Consider the following 16,148-nt stretch of genomic DNA (forward strand, 5'->3'; position numbering starts at 1 on the left):
AACGACGCAGGCTCCAACGCATGTTACGCTACTACTCACCTTCCGACCCTGGATCAGAGCGAGGATCATCCGCTCGCTCCGGATGCGGGTTCACCTCGAGAAACTCAAACGGCGGGAAGGGAAACGCGGCAGCTACCACGCTACGTAAAAACTACGTCAGCAAAGGGGCGTGGCCTTGTGCCATAAACTTTGTGGGCAACAGACCTCGGAACTTCGTGTAACTTTCCTGTGTCATCAGCTGTTGTTCTTGTTTTAGTTCTTTACAGCCCTTAAAAAATGTAAAACGTCTTTGTTAGCTCCAGATCCTCGCAAAGCTACACCCAGTCGGCCACCGTAGTCGTTGGCCACCAGCTGCCCCAGGCTGCCTTGGGCTTTCAGGCCCTCTTCTGTGTGTCTAGGCAGGAACTTCAGGTAACTCTCCGCGCTGCGGCCTGGAACAGGATCCGAGTGGCTTGGTGCTGCTGCGGGGTAATCACAGCACACTCTATTCGCCAGCGAAGCAGCTCAAAGCTCTGAAGATTGGGGAACTATTGCCCTTTTTCTGTTGGGCTGGAGGGGGTGAAAAGGAGCATGTCCTGTGCCCAGTGTGGGTAGGCAGGGCCAGCTTTCCCTGCCCATGCAATGCTGGGTGACTGGGCTGAGCTCAATGTTTCCCTGAGTGCAGTGGAGAATGGGGGGGCTCGGCTGGGGTTTCCTAAAGGTGGGGACAGATGGCAGCACCAGTTCTGCAACCTCGGGTATTGTGCCTTCAGCTCCTTGCCTGCCTGACAGTGAGCAAGGAACAGAGATGAAAAGAGAGGGGAAGGTCAAGTTGGAGGAGGGGCTAGCAAGTTCACTGTGCTTCCCGAGCAAGCGTGGGACCAACATGACCTAGTGATGGATGATAGGAATTGTTGCCCTAGCCAGTTCTGAGGTCGGCCTGTGGTTTAATCAATGCTATTAACATTCTCCCTAGAACTGATTTCTGTCTGGCCTTTTAGGGAGCTACCATTAGTTCATAGGGTGCCTTTCGACAAATTAGAAAAAGGCTTCCTTCCTCAAGACACTTTACTGCCATCTGTTGGATAACTGTCATCATAAATACACAAACCTACAACCTCTATGATGTGAAAGATGTCTCTTTACATAGTCTCAATTGTGCAGTGCACAACCTGCATGTCTGAACCCAGGAACACTACCTTTCAGGGAGTAGTTGCCTTTTGCTGAAGGTCAGTGTGAGCTCAAAGACACCAAAGTAGTTTGAGCATTGATCTGAACAACATACAAGAAGGGAAATAGACCAGAGATTAAGGTAATTACATGGTACCTCTCAGAGCCAAACAGAATCGAGTTGGGGGTACTGCACGGATGGCATTAGCAGCAGCCTAAAGACAGATGGCCCTCAAGGCCACAGCATATGGCTGTTTGTGCCCTGCTTGCCCTGCCCAGAGGATCCACAAGCCCAGCCTTGCCCCTTCTTTCCTCTGTAGCCTCCATGGCAGAGGCACAGGCCTGCTCCCTCTAAACAGGAACTGTGTCCCCTGTGGGCCAGCCGGAAGTTGCCTGTGTGGGCTTCCAGAAAAGGCAGGCACTGGCAGGCCCGAGCTGCCTCCTGCGCCTGGTGCGCCAACCACCCCCACAGCCTCGCCTGCGCTCTGTCTGGAACAGTCAGCACACAGCAGCGACAGGACACATCTGAGAGAACCACCCTGGGCGACGTGGGGGAGGCACAGCCATGAGTGGGCCGGATCCCCCAAATCTCGGCGCTGAGCTGGGCTAAGCTGGTTGTCACGTTCCCGATGACAGGAGTCAAGCAAATGCCCGGAAACTAAGCCTCCGTCCTGCTTGCCAAGGAAGGGACCATCCCACACCCAACGTGATTTGTGCCTCGCAGTAGCTCACGTGGCCCAAGCTTTTTTAGGAAGCTGGGAATCATGAATGAAGTGATCCTGAATTGCCACAGGGTGTTTCTTTCCCTAGCCTTCGCCCCCCATTCTCAGGTCGTGCATAGAGTATTTAGACAGTGGCTTCATTCGCCCTGCCCTGCGGGTGAGTGGTGGGAAGGGGTGGCAGGAGGCTGGCTGCACCTGATTCCCTCCCGCCCCCCACCCGAGGCCACGGCTGCTCCCTGGCACCTATCACTTCCACTCACCCAGAGCCAGGCACTGGGGAAGTGCCAGGGGAGAACACGGAAACAAGTGAGAGACGTGAAGGGGGGCTGCCCTGGGGATGGGGGCGAGGGGAATGTTCTCCTCCAGTCAGGGAAGGCCCCCAGCTCCTCCGGCCTGCCTGCACCGGTGCTGGGAGGAGTGTCCACGGACCCAAAGGATGGGCCGCAAGGCTACCCGTGGGGAACTGCTTCTTGGCCACTGAGCAGTGAACCAGGTCCCCAGACTCAAGTCTCCCTCCCCTGTTGCTGCCCCCAGAACGTTTCCTCTTCCTTCCCTTGGGTCCAGAGGCCCGAATCGCTCACCCAGATTCGTCCGCTTCTTCAAGTAGGACTGGAACTTCTCTGCTTTCTGGAGAATACCCTCAATCTTGCTGCCCTTGTAGACACATGCACGCCTCAATCTGGTAAGAGCCTCTGATGCTTACTGAGGACTGACTGTGGGCCGGTCACATCTGTTTCTCATGTAATCCTCAAGATGACAGACCCTATTACTACTGTGGTCACTGCTTACTGAGAAGAGAATGGAAGCAAGAGGTTAAGAAACCTCATCAAGCTCCCACAGTTAGAAAGGGTGAAGCCCGGACTCAAGAGGTCCGGGCAGGAGGGTTGACTCTCATCTGTCCTTTCGCCCACCCCACAAGGTCTAGCTGAAAGCCCACCTCCCAGGCCCAGGGTGTTCCATTCCAGAACTCCTGTGGACTGTATCATTTATTTGGCACTTAACACGTGCTCAAGCACAGGCCATGGGGTGAACGAAGCTGAGCCTGGTTACACAAGGACATTAAAACACTGCTTAGCCGGGGTGCCTGGGTGGCTCAGTTGGTTAAGCAACTGACTTTGGCTCAGGTCATGATGTCACAGTTTGTGGGTTCGAGCCCCGCACCGGGCTCTGTGCTGACAGCTCGGAGCCTGGCGCCTGCTTTGGATTCTGTGTCTCCCTCTCTCTCTGCCCGTCCCCCACTTGTGCTCTCTCTCTCTCTCTCAAAAATAAATAAAATGTAAAAAACAAAAACAAAAAAACATTGGTCAGTCATTAACAGTTGCTCCCGGGTGGTAATCAAGAAAAAATACTCCGTCCTTTGTTTTACCCCCAAATCATAGACAGCTAGCACATCTTTTTGGGAAGCTGTGACGTAAGCCTGATGTGATCAGGTATTGAAAGAGTATGGAGTAGGTAGGCTTTTTCTCCTTTTATCTCACTGTGCTCAGCCCCTCTTATCCAGTTCACTGCCAAGCCCCGCAGAGCTATTTCCACACGCCCCTCAGTCACTCGTCTCCCTTGGCTCCCCCTCATGTGGCTCTACAGCAGACCCTCCCCTTCAACCTGCACACCCCAGCAATCTCGTCCATTTCTTCCCTTTCCAACCCAGATTCCACTCTGCTGCAGGAGCTTATCGTCCTCCAATGCACTTCTCATAAGCTGCTGGAGGAACCAGAATACCACACAGCCTTCCTGGAGGGCAGGTGAGTACTGCCTGTCAAAAGGCTTAACATTCTGCAAATCCCGGAGCTAACAATTCAGTCCCTGTGCCTAACAATTCATTTATATGAGGAAATACTTGTGTTCACAGATGACCTGTAAAGATGTCTATCACAGCATCATTAATGACAAAAAATTGAGAACAACCTAAAAATATCCAGAATGGGGGATTGTTGGGGTGAATTATGATATTCACCCATGTGGCCATTTAAAATAATGGTTTAGGAGATTATTCAATGTTTTAGTATTCAGTGAAAAAACCTAGTTACAAAGTCAACTGTGATACAACACTACTTTCCGTCAGTATGTAGTGTTTAATGCATTCATGCGTAAAAAAGCACGGGAAGGAGATTCACCAAAATGTTAACAGCAGTGTCTCCGAGGCTCTCCTACACAGGGATTAAGTTCAAGGTTCTGGGTTTACTCTTGGGCCCTTCACTTGTATGCACATTACTTAACCACTCTGTGCCTCAGTTTGCTTTACCCATAAAATGAGTATAATAATAATAATAATAATAATAATAATAATAATATATCTGTCATGGTATTGTGAAGATGAGATAGACAGATAGATAGTGATTACAATGATATCTGACATTGAGTGAATGCCCAATAAATTTTAGCTATTATCATTTTGGGGTAATGGGATTATGGAAGATTTTATTCTTATTCGAATTCTTGCTTATTTGTACTTTTAATAATTTATACAACAGCCATTTTTCTTTTCCCTGCAATTGAAAACTAAAGATTGAAGTCACCTAAACTTCAATTGAATATTCAATTTGAATAACTCATGCCCTGTATGGTCTGGAAGGAGCTGTTGAGAACTGCCAGCTTGAGGAAAACCCATGCACATGATGGACATCCTTACACCCTCAAGCTGGCTTTGGTACCAGAAACCTTTGAGCTTGCTGGTCTGGGCAGCTAGGAGGCTAGGGGGAGGGTTGAGGACTGGATGAAGGAAGAGGAAAAACAAAGGCAGGGGCCACCTGATAGACATTCAGCGCCAGGTAGGTGGGAACCCCTTCTCTGACACCCCTGCACCACCCTGGCCGAAGCTTGGGGCTCAGGGGAAGGGTCCGGCAGGAAAACATTGGTGGCTGGAATGGACACCCACAGCTGGATCAGGCCCAAGGCAATGTCTGTATCATAACATGCACACAAAATGCAGCTCTGAGAAAGTACTCTCCATAAATGGGGTGGGGGGGGAGTGTTATTATAAACATCTATTTGAAAACCTCCCTCTGTTGAAAGCTTAGCAAACTCCATCTCAACTATGAAGTCTCAATTGGGCATCACTTACTCTATGAAGCCTTACTGATTCCTCCTTCCTCTATGCTTCTAGTGATACAGGTCAATCCCTAATAAGAACATTCTATCTTTTTGCACTCACTATTTCCTGGCTTGACCCTCTCCCCTCTAGTTGCTAAGTTTCTAGAGAGAAAGGTCTGTACATATTTATCCTGAGCAAAGGATCTGGTACATAGAAGATTCCCAAATAGTGCCCATTGAATCACTGAATGACATCGGAGGAGCACAAGGTGGCATCAGGAGCCCAGGGCACTAGCTCTGCCCACACTGTGTCACCAAGAGCAGGTGGCTTAACTTTCCAAGGCTTCTGTGTTCTGCAAAATGGAGGAAGAGCAGATAAGGTCCCTTCTGGTCCTGAAATTCTCTGATACTCGTCACTGGGGCCTCATTGGAAACAGTTCTCTTCTTCCCACTCTTTCCGGAGATGATTTTCTGCAATGTTAGGTGGGAGCAGATGGGGTGGGCGGGGAGCTGCTGGGAAGTTCAGAGGAGGAGAGCGATGCAGGACTGGCCCAGCTCCCCCCACCCCAAAGCCCTCTCGCTCTGAGTCCAGCTCTGAGTCCATGGGCCCAGGACCCCCTCCCTAGAGGTCAAAGGAACAGTAACTCCCAACTGGCATCCACAACAAATCTAGCTCAGAGGGCTTTGGATAACGTTTGAGCTGAGTTGAGGGGACACATCGGGGAGAAGGAAAAGTGTTTGGAAAAGAGGCACTCCCTGCGGGCTTTAACTGAAATCAAGGTCATCAGCCTGTTTCCAGTTGTCTAGATGAGCCTGCTGCCTTTTAGAGGCGATCCCGGCACTGAGTGTCTCCAAAGTCCTATCTGATTCTGAAAGGCCAGAATCTTGAGTCTATGCATCTCAGAGTCAGAATAAGCCTGGATGTAGGGGAAGAAGGTAAAGCATCAGGATCATAACCACCACCACAATACTCGTTTACTGAGCGCTTACTCTATGTCCAGCACTACAGTCAGTCTTTATGTACATTTCCCCAATTAATCAGCCCAACCACTTTATGAGTTGGAATTAATGTTATCCCCACTTTACAGATGAAGAAATAGAGGCACAGAACTTAAGACATCTGCTCATGCTTACCCAACCAGTAGAGTGGCAGGGCCAGGTTTTGACCACAGAGAAGGGGAGTCCAGGGACTAAGCCCACAGTGGGGAGACAGACACTATGCAGAAGAATAGTAAGTATTGGGGTGGGAGTGGAATGAGGAAGAAGTGTCCGCAGCAGAAGGGAGGTCACCAAAAGCCAATTTCCCCTGCCCCATGGAGGAGGGCTAGCCCCAGACCCGTCCTTCTCTCTTTGGATATGACACTCTACTAATCCTAAAAAGACCCCCAGAGGCCACCTAATGCACCCATTCTATAGAGGAAGAAACTGAGGATGGGAGCGAAACTGAGATCTGCCTCGGGTCTCATCGCTACTGGTGGCAAAGCGAGAACTAGAACTCAGGGTATATAGTCTCATGTGCTTTCTGAGCCAGAGAGCTATATTTTTTAAAATCAATGATTTAATTGCTCTGTGGTGTCATCCTGTAGAATGTGGAAATAAGTCAGGGCTGCCGGCTTGTGTGACAGAGCCCTAATGATAGGTTCTTTCTGCATCAATCACCCAGGCTGCTTTCATGCTGCATCTGCTTTGGCACCAGGCAGTTCTCATAATCCACCGCAGGTCAGCGAAATGTGCACGTGCCCCTAAAATGTTAATCATGAGCCCTTTCTCGTCCAATCACTTCTTCAAATGCACCGTGGGCACCATGCCCAGCATGGTCTTGCCAAGACTGGGTGCACATCTGGAGCTGTGTGATAATGACTGTGTAGCACAGTGTGGGCTCTAACAAAATTATAACCCAGTTGCCTGACGAAATCACTGGGAGTGGAAACAGTGATTATGCTGGACAAACACAGTCCCATTTCTACCTGTTCTAGCTGGCCTATGGGCAGCTTTCAGCCTCAACATTAGCTGTCCTATTTGCTATAGCAAAAGAGAAGGAGGAGGAAGAGGAGGAGAAGGAGGAGAAGGAGAAGGAAAGGAAGAAGAAGGGGGAGGAGAAAAAGAAGGAAGATGGGGAGGAGGAAAAAAGGAAGGAAGGAAGGAAGGGAGGGAGGAGAGGAGGAGGAGAGGAATGGAGGAAGGTGGGGAGGGAGGGAGGAATAGAGAAAGAAAGGAAGAAAGGAAGAAAGAAAAGGCTCCAGACTTGGAATCTGGAAGAAAAGGGGGAATTCGCCACTCCCCAACCTGCACGCTCCAGGCCCGCCTCCCCAGTGGTTGCAACTTCTCATGGACCCCCTTCCCTTCAACGGCCAGCCCCTCGGTCTCTCTGGGACACAGCACAACATTGGCTGCAGCCATGTTTATTATTAACCCACCAAAGAAGATAAATGCTCCTAGGGAACAGGCTCCACTGAGAATGGGGAGTGACAGGACCCACTTCAGACAGGGCCCTTCTGAATTCAGGGCCTCCTCCGCTGTCTGCGAGGCCTGGGTCTGCAACATCGATGAGCTGTTGTGCCTGGGTTCTGACAGCCCTGGGGTGTGAACAGCCCCCAGGCCAGCTGGAACTCAGCTCTTGGCTTCAGAGGCCTGTCGCATTGCCAAGTTGGCAGAACTTTCCCGAAGCAATGTGGTGTGGGCTCAGTACTAATTTCAGCCACGTGATCATCTCAGTGCTTTTTAGGGTGGGCGGGTTTGTGGGTTGGTGCTGGGATGAGAACAATTACTTGTCCAGGAAGCAGGAAATGACATCATATTGGCAGTGAGAAGGCCAGGCAGGGTCTGTCTTAAACAGGTCTGGCCCTCTTCAGTCCCAGAGATGTGTCCTGAGCCTCTCTGGGGCCAGAAGGATGGGCAGCCCTGTGCTCTCAGCCTGTGCAACTCTGTAGCACAGTCACCAGTTGCACCTGGGTGCCGTGCCCATGAATGTCAAACCAGAAGTAACAACATCAAGGTTCATCAAGGGAGTGAGTTCGGGGAGTGGGAGACCCGAAGCCAGGTAACAGAGACAAGGAGGCATTTAGCTAGCAGAATACCAGAGAAAGCCAGTGCTATAAAGGACCTCGGAGAACGTCTAGCCCAGCCTTCTGGTCAGATGAGGAAGCAGCCCAGAGAGGACAAGTAACCTGCCTAAGGCACACAGTTACCAAAGGGCAAGACTAGAATCCTGTTATCTGCCACCCACTCCGTGGTAGAGCTTTTTTCACCCATCTCTGCTGCTGGCCTTCATAAGTGATTGTGTCTACACACACACACACACACATACACACACACACTCACACACACACACACACTCACACACATGTCTGTTTTTTACTAATCTTCACTCAAGTCCCTTAGTGCCAGTGACCAAGTTGGCAGGTACAAGAGAAATAAATCACCAGGTGGGTAGACCCCAGTGTTATGCCCAGAGAAACCTGAGCTTGGCTGGAGAGCCCAGATAGACACATAGTCAGCAGTTAGCACCCAAAGAGGCCAACAGCAGTCCCTGAGATACGGAGTGTCTCAGCCATTTAGCCATCTCAAAATCCCTGGGGGCTACAACCACCCCATCAGCCATGGTGGCTCCTTCTGGCTACGAACTGGCCGGATCATGCCTACATCTCAAGGAGCAGGCTGAAAAGCTCCTCCTCTCTGCCCTGAGATTCCTTACACATCCTTGATGCAGTTGGGTTGGGGGAACCCCCTGAAAATCCACTTCAGTGGATGGCACAGACTTCAATTTCTCCAGAGTTTGGAGGAGGAACACCCGAGGTGAGGGAGCAGCCAGTGCTTTCCAGAGAGGCTGGGGCTTCCCCTGCAGTGGGGTTTGGGTAGCACAGAGAAGACTGAAGTATAGGATAAAAGAGAGCAGGTGGGGGGAGGGGGACCAGGAAGGCACTGGCTCTGACATTTCCTGACCCTGAGGTATGTTTTAGTAGGAGATCCACAGTTTTCTCTCTAACCAACTTGACACAGAAGCGTGGGAGCAAGGATACCCCTTCCAGGCAGCAGGCAGGCAGGATTCTGGGGCTCTGGGGAGAGCAGTCCTCCTGGGTCCTTGTGGGGCTTGATGGGACAGGGCCCAAACCCCAGAAACTTCTGTCAGCAGTCTGGCTTCTCTCCACAATCTGGGAGCAGGTGGGGAGAGAATGTCTCATTCTCAGACCCGTTTCCTATGGGTCCCTTGAAACTTCCTCATGGTTTATTAGTGCTGGAGAGAACAGCTTTCAGAGACACCGCCTGCCAGACACTGGAGCCAACACGATCTGAGCAAACACGTTGACAAATGGGAACTGGGACTAAGAATGGGACTAAGGAACACAGGGAGAGGTGGGAAGTGCTCTATGCATGCTCACCTTGACCTTTGTTGCAGGTATACAATGGGGAAAATAATAGACCTTACCTCCTAGGAGTGCTGTGGATTTGTACAGTGTATACATATGAAGACACAAGACTACAGAAGTATTTTGTCCAAAGGTCACATAGCTAGAAGGTAGCGTTTGGGGATTTGAATCTAGGGCTCTTATGACTTGAGGCATGGAGCTGTGGACCACGTGATACCTTCCACTCCCCTTGAGGGTAGCTCGTACTATGATGGTCTGTGTCCTCACTGGACTGCAAGCAACTGGAAGGCAAGGGTGATATCCTTACCCCAGACTCAGCATTTCAGAGCAGCTTGGGGAGCAGAAGGGCATGACCAATGACAGCTACTAATGGTGATGCTTCACTTCGAGGCCTGGGAGACTGTGCTGAGATTCTGGCCAGGGGCTGCCCTCAGTGTATAGCTGTCAATGCAGCTACCCTGCCCCTCTGGGTTCTGGGTTGTCAAGAGGGGCAGCCATTCTAGATGGAAATCCTCTCGGAAGAGAGTCAGGCATGCATGGCAATGGGGGGATGCCAAGAGGCAGATGGCAGGAGGGAAAATTCACTACAATTCTGGAGTGGTTCGAGAGCCAAGACTGTGTTCCCAGGGATAGTTGATGCAGACATGCTGAAAAAACGGCTGCCAACCCTCCCCAGACCCGAGAAGGTACCAGGACCCCTGACACCCACTCTAAGAGGGAGATGACCATAGAGATGGCTGCTAGCTCCCTAGTAGTGTGAATGTATGTCTGAGACTATTAATCAGGAGGTGTGGTGTCTCCTGGACCTTCCCACTAAGATGTGGAGGGGAGCCAGCCAAGAATGGGATACCCGCTCCTGCTGACTCATGTGGGAATGAGTCAGGACAATCCAGGATGTTTCTCCAGAAGCCTTGAAGTCCTGGGCAAGAACTGAGGACTTGGGGTGGACACAGCATTTTCATCTTTTCTTTTGGGGGGAATAAGAGCCCTTTGGCCTCAAAGTCAATGTGATATATTGTCACTGTGAAAAACGGTTAATGAAAATGTAGGATGGATGAAAAGAAGCAGGACATCAAGGGAGCCTGAATATCCAAACAATCTTAAAAGAAAAGAACAAAGTTGGAAGTCTTACACATCCTGATTTCCAAACTCCGTCCAAAGCTACAGTAATCAAAACAGTGCAGTAGACTTCAGGACAGACATTTGGGTCAATGAACAGAATAAAGAACCCAGAAATAAGCCCTTGTGAATATGGCCAAATGATATTTGACAAGAGTGTGAAACCATTCAGTGGGGGAAGGGACAGTCTTTACAACAAATGATGCTAGGAAAATTGGTTCTCCATGTGCAAAAAAATGAAATTGGACTCTTATTTTATAATGTCCACAAAAATTAACTCAAAATGGATCAATGACCTAAATGTAAGATGTAGAAGTATAACACTCTTAGAAGAAAACATGGGGCAAAATCTTCATGATATTGGGTTTGGTGATGATTTCTTGGATATGACACCAAAAGCACAGGCAACAACAGAAAAAATAATAAATTGGACTTCATAAAAATTAAAAGCTTTTGTGCACCAACAAAACTCTTTCAACAGAGTGAAAAGGCAACCCATGGAATGGGAGAAAATAATTGTAAATCAATCACCTCTGATAAATGATTAATACCCCCAAATATATTTTGGATAGACCCATACAACTCAACAATAAAAACAGACAACTCAACTTTAAAATGGGCAAAGGACTTGAATGGACATTTCTCCAAAGAAAATGTACAAATGACCCATAAGCACAAGAAGAGATGTTCAGCATCACTAACTGTGGTTATTATTTTAAAAACCCAGAAGATAACAAGTATTGGTGAGTATGTAGAGAAGTTGGAACCCTTGTCCACTGTTACTGGGAAAGCAAAATGATGTCGCTGCTGTAGGAAACAGTATGGCTATTCCTCAAAAAAGTTAAACACAGAATTACTACCTGATCCAATAACTCCACTGCTGGGCCTGTACCCAAAAGAAATTAAAGCAGGAACTTCAACAGCTATTTGTATACAATGTTCATAGCAGTGTTATTTACAATAGCCAAAAGCTGGAAAAAACCCAAATGTCCATCGACAGATGGCTGGATAAATAAAATAGGGGCTGTGCATATAATGGAATATCATCTAGCCCTGTAAAGAGATGAAATTCCCACACATGCTGTAACATGGATGGAGCCTGAAGACATTACGCTAAAGTAAAATAAGCCGGTCACAAAAGAACAAATATTGTATGATTCTACTTATATGAGATTCCTAAGTAGTCAAATTCATAGAGACAGAAGAAAGAACAGAGGTTGCCCAAGGCTGGAAGAAATGGGAAAGGGGAGCTATTTTATGGGCACAGAGTGTTAGTTTGGGAAGATGAGCAAGTTCTGGAGATGGATGGTGGTGATGGATACCCAATAATTAATTTATTTAATGCCACTGAATAATGCACTTAAATATGGTTAAGATGGTGAATTTTATCTATGTCTTACTGCAATAATAATAATTTTTTAGAAGAAGTAGGATAATGGAGTCAGGGAGACCTAGGCACTCTTGTTCTGAGGAGTCCACTCCCCCTGCCACCACCCCCCCGCCCGCCACCTGCCAATCCGGAACACAGGGTTCTTGCCTAGGAGGTACATTCCTGGGGATCACTGACAAACCAGAGCTACTCAGGGATGCAGGCTGGACATAAGCCACAAGAGGAGAGGCCAAGGAACCTGGGGATGCAGTCCTGAGAGGAGGGCAGCCTTTCTTCACATGGCTGAAAGGCAGACATGAAAACATCCAGGGTGTTTGTTAGCAGAGGACTGCAATGGACAAGCAGAAGTCCCAGGGAGAGTGTATGGGGTTTAATTGCAGGAAGAGCTTTCTGAAAACCAGTGCCCCTTAGCACTGGGATGGCTGAGCTGGGTGGTTGGGAACCATCCACCGTCAAGAAAGGCTGGATTCAAACCAAGGCTGGAGAAGCAACTGATGTGGACGCTGTGGAAAGGATCCCTGTGACAGTCGACTGGTCCTACTAACCCCCATGAGCCCTAGCTGTGATCCTTCAAGCCCTGATCTCTTAGGGGCCAGGTTGGTTGCCCTTGGTCTTGGAGACACAGGAAGCCCATTCCAAGAATTAGGAGCCTCGCATTCTAGTCCCAGCTCTATCAGTGGTTGGCTGGTTGGTATTAGATGAATCACCACCTCTCTGAGCCCTCAGTTCAGTCCTCTGTGCAATTAACACCTGCCTGCCATCCTTCACCTTGCCTCCCCCAGAAGTGCTAGGGATGAAGTGAAGCCAAGGACTCTTGAAGAGGACAGCCCAGATACCCTACCAGCCCTTCTCCCCTCCTCCCCACTTCTACTTTCCCTTCCTCACAGCTCAGGGCTGGTAGTGTTTCCCAGGGTGCAGTTTGCACACCACAGGTGGCACACAGGATGCTAATGGTGATACAGGAGGGTTATCTAATGTTACGTATTTGTTTTCACATGTGCTGATATTTACAGGAATTGATAACAGTTTTTTGTGATAGTGATATCTGCTTTCTTTTAAAAATAAATTTACAAGTAAATATATAAGTTGCCAAAAGTGAGTTAAAGAAGAATAAGTAAACAAAGAATATTGCTTACTTGAATAAGGCAAGACTCTTGAAGATGGAATGTGAGCAGCTGGGGTTCGGGAGCCTCCAGTGGTTGAGGGGATACCACAGCCTGTCTCCCTGGTCCCCAGCAACAGATCCCCCCAGGCTTGGCAGTCAGATACAAAGGAAACCGAAAGGTGAAGGGTTTGGGTTGGCTCTGCTACCTGGTTTTCTTAAAGTGCCAGGTGTAGCGATTTTACCAACCAATTGAGAACAATTGAGAAATTGAACTTGGGCTCTAGGATCTTCCACCCACACAACTTCATTCCACAGTAACTGAGTTAGTCATCATCCCCTTCCTTCTTTTGGAACCTCCTGTCCCTGATTTTTCTCATGGCTACCTTTACCCCATGGGCTCCATGAAGGAAAAGGGTGGCCCTGACCAGGCGTTCACCCCGACGTACTAGGAATATGCGGGGCATTTTCCCATGTTTAAAGAGAACCCAGAGAAGGAAAAGTCATCTCCGTGGCAAACGTCAGGCACTGCGTCATGCAGGAAGGGTAATGTTCTTGCCAGGGCAGCAGTCCTAAAGCTACACAGCTCGCCAGCAACCACAGGTGCCGTGTCTCTAACTAAGCATGATATATGAGATCCCCTATAGAGGAACCATCTAGAAACCTGATCAAGGTCCAGTCCCTCTGCCCCTGCCATTTTCTACTGATCACCTTGGCCAAAAGGTCAGTCGGTCAGCCTAGAACACCTACCCTCCTTGAAGAGCAGGAACAAAAGAAGGTTCCAGCTGTTTATCAGACAGAGCTTCAGGAGATGGTCCTGGAGGTGGGGAGAGAGGAGCAAAGCTACCCAGCTAATGACTCACTAAGGATGAAATATGCACTAAAAAGTCCCCTTCTTAAGCCCCCATCCCACGACTTAAAGTATTTTCATCTGTCAAACTGCATGGATGAAGAAATAATTATCTTCCCCATTTTGACCATTAGAGGCTCCCCTGCAGCAACCAAATATCAAGTGGGTATAATTCCAGGTGAAAAGCAAAGAGAGTTTACCTTTTGTTTACCAACGCAGTCCTCTGAATATTCGAAGATCCCCTTTTTCATTCCTTCTTTCAGAATCCAGCCTGGAATTACTAAAAATCCAGTGCCTCCAGCTCATAAAATGGCAGGAGGCCCAGGCAGTCTGATTCAGGGACAAGGTCTTTCCTTTAAGAGGCAAGAACACTACCCTGGATGATTCGTGTGGAAAGCTGGGGAACCATGGGGTCACATGAATTCTTTCTTAATGGTGACTTCTCAGAAGCTCTTCTAACAGGGGAACCCTAGATTTTCATGTGACCAAAGCAAACGGTAGCATGAAGAACTAAACAGTGGGAAAAGGCCAAAATAAAAGGGGAGCCTGGGAGAATAGACAGGAAGATAGCCAGCTTGACAACTTGCTAAGGATTTTTTCTAGTAAAGAGACTGGATCAAGAAGTAAAGATACGTAAAGTTTTGAGGAAAATCTATGAAATTCACCCCAGTTGAAAAGACAGGCATGGGGTATGGGCAGATAATTCACACACACACACACACACACACACACACACACACACACACACACACAATACCAATGACCAATAAACACAATAAACACATGAAAAATATCCAGCCTCACCAATAACCAAAGAGAGAACATTGTAAAACCCCCTTTCCTAGCCAATTAGAAAATTAAACAATACTAAGAATTGAGGGTGAGGAGAGTGGGTGCTTTTGCATAGCTGGTGGGGTTGTGCACTGATGTACCCTTTCTACGGCATCTTGGAAATGCCCATTAAAAGCTTTAATCATGTGCATTCTATTTGACCTGGAAATTCTATTTAGGAATTTATCCTAAGGAAAGAATCGTTTGTCTGTGCAGAGATTTGGGTGTATTATTTATATCAACAATAAAATTTTAGAGGGGGACACGATGTCAATGTCCAACATAAGGGATTCAGTGAATGGATGATGGTGCCCCTCTATACAAGGACACTTCACAGCCACTGCAAGCAGGGGTGTTGAGCCATATTTAATGGCATCGAAACAAACATGCTCTAAAACAGGATGTGGTACCAGCCCATTCTCTCAAACTATGCATAGAAGAGACTAGAAATGGGGGCACAAACATGTCACCAGTGATGTTTCTCCAGATGATGGAATTACAGGTATTCTTTTTTTTTTTTAATGTTTGCATGTTTCTGTTTTCTAAATTTTCTACAATGGTCAAATTTGGCTTTTGTCATAAGAGAAAGATTAATAGCAACTCTTTTTTTTTTTTTTTTTAAAGAAACAGTGAAGTTGCAAGGAATTATGGTGGGGGCCACAGAGGAACAAGGCAAGTTCAAGATCAGCTGGAAGGTAGGAAATCAGAGGTAGACAGAGAAAGGCGAGCTGAAGCCCAGTGGACACAGAATATGCTTATTTCTGCCCAGCTGGGCTGCAAGAGAGGACGGAACCTGGAGACCACAGGGCACACGCTGGAAGGCAGAATCTAAGAAGTGCGTCCGCCTTCTGTTACTCTGCTGAGCGACCCCGGCAAAGTCACATGGCTATCAAATGCCTTCACCTCCAAAAGTCTATGACACTCTGCAAGCAAGGTGCTATGATGGTGGTGCCCACGTGTTATGTCTCCGTTTTTGGAAAGGCAACTATGTCCAATAATGAGGTGAGGTCAGAACTTTAGGGGACAGAGTGTGATTAAAACAGGCCACGGGATACGGTGTGTGTTTTTACATGATTTGTTCCCCCGCCGCCTGTTGAGCTAAAATGCCTGAACTTAAGGCCTTTGGCCAGAGATGCACTTGAAATTAGTCGTTTCCCTCCTCATAGAATCAGGAGGAGGTAGGGACAGCTTGATGGAGCCCCTGTAGCTGTGAGTTCTGATTCCCATCTGCCCTGCCCTGGCCGTAGCTCACCTTCCTCTGGGCATCAGAAGAAGGGCAAAGAGATAGGAAGACAGAGGCAGCTGCCTTTGAACTCAGAGAGGACTCTAGGTAGATACCCATCAACAAGAGGTGTTGAAAACACAGGATATGCCCAGGGCTGCTCCCACCCCTCCATCATGCCTCCTGGTTCGTTTGCATTTCCCATTTCCTTGAGTCCCCAGAGCACATAAGCTTGCTCTTGGGGAGGTCATGTGGAAAAGATGGGGCTTCAGCTGGGTCCCAGCCGACTGGAAGACCCTGGAGGAGTGGCAAAGGGGACACGGGACTGCCCAGAGCAAGACAGGGATGGGGGCCAGCCCAGGCAGG

At 48.4% G+C, this 16,148-nt stretch overlaps 1 protein-coding gene and 1 long non-coding RNA gene across 2 annotated transcripts in view; one reads left to right on the forward strand and one right to left on the reverse strand.

Moving 5' to 3' along the window:
- Positions 1-16,148, reverse strand: part of LOXHD1 (lipoxygenase homology PLAT domains 1) — a 162,447-nt gene that overhangs the window by 131,585 nt on the left and 14,714 nt on the right. The window lies entirely within an intron of this gene.
- Positions 206-15,612, forward strand: LOC122203716. The gene is made up of 3 exons (XR_006195314.1): positions 206-411; positions 3,520-3,613; positions 15,185-15,612. It is a non-coding gene; the product is annotated as an uncharacterized LOC122203716 (long non-coding RNA).

This window comes from Panthera leo, chromosome D3 (assembly GCF_018350215.1).
Source record: "Panthera leo isolate Ple1 chromosome D3, P.leo_Ple1_pat1.1, whole genome shotgun sequence".
Taxonomy (NCBI): domain Eukaryota; kingdom Metazoa; phylum Chordata; class Mammalia; order Carnivora; family Felidae; genus Panthera; species Panthera leo.